Raw genomic sequence first — 1,385 nt, 5'->3', positions numbered from 1 at the left:
CGTCGCCGCCCTCGCGCAGCGCGCGCAATGGTGTCTCGCCGTCGCGCGCGAGCGCGACCCGCACGGCGACGCATAGCGCGCGCGGCGGCCACATCTGTCCGTGATGTTGCCTGTGCGCGCCCAGGCCCGGCGCGCAGCGCGCGGCAGCCCATCGCGCCAATGAATCTTCGACGATCGGTGAGTGCAAAATTCACCTCGCCGTCGCACCGCCGTCGCGCCTCAGGCCCGGCGACATGGTCTCCGTCGCGAGGACGCCGGTCGGCAATTCCATGAGAGCCTCACGACGGCGCGGACGCGCAGGGGCTGCCCCGACGACGGCGCGCTCCGGAGCTCGTAGCAGCCCCGCAGAGGCCCGCGCTGCCGGCTCTGACTTAGGGCAGTGACGCCACACCTTCGTAGGCGCGTTGAGACAAGAAACGACTGCAACGCACCGCACACCGGCGCGTCGCGCAGCCGACAGCGCAGGTGGCAGGAGCTTGCTCATAAGGCCAAGGTCCAACGCAATCCAGACGGCACTTGGGCAGAGTTTACGCGGGCCTAAAACGTGGTAGTCTTCACTCTCCTGCTACCATCGTGTGGCTGGGAGCTTGAGGGGAAATGGCAGTGTTCCTGACTTAGACTGAAAATGGAAAAGTGAGATGGGGCTGCTGAGCAGCCCTGATTCCCAACAGGAGAGGGTTACTCTATACTGTCTTAAAGTGGAAAAGAAAGAGAGAAAGGGAAGGAAATTGGGAAAAAGGAGGAAGGACCCCCATACTAAAGTGGGGACCTCAGTCTCATGAAGATATGAGACTGCAAGGTAGGGAGAAAAGGGAGAATAAGCACAGTGGGGCAGATACAGGAGAATCTTCCTCCTGAGCTCCCCCTATTTGCCAAACTGCTATAGATTTTCTCACATATACTTGTGGTCGGACTCGGGAAGTTCAACATCGGACAGGCATGCAACTGCTTCGGCTAACTTAAATTCAGATGCACCATTATCAGCATGAACTCCATACTTAATCATGAACCAACCAAGGGGTCAGGGCAGTAGTGTGTACGCCGCCAGTGAGCAGTATGACTTGCACGGTGCAAACTGTGGGTTCTCCACACCTATGCGCAAGTCATGACACGCTGCACTGATTGTTTTGATGATCTCTTTATCGTCGACTGGTCGATCGCGCATACCTAGTAGGGTCGTAAACTGTTGGCTCAAGTGAGTGCCCAACAGCTTAGTGAATCCATCAGCAGGATTAATCTTGCCTGGAATCCACGCTGGACGCACGATACCCTCATTCTGATAATCGCGAATGCGAAAGTCTCGCAGTGACACAAACTTCGACTTGGGAGTAGTTAGTGGATGGTTCGCAGTAGACAAGGCTGCTTGATTATCCACTAACAGTGGA

Source organism: Aureococcus anophagefferens, assembly GCF_000186865.1.
Source record: "Aureococcus anophagefferens unplaced genomic scaffold AURANscaffold_40, whole genome shotgun sequence".
In the NCBI taxonomy this organism is placed as follows: Eukaryota; class Pelagophyceae; order Pelagomonadales; family Pelagomonadaceae; genus Aureococcus; species Aureococcus anophagefferens.
This window is presented reverse-complemented; position numbering follows the sequence as displayed.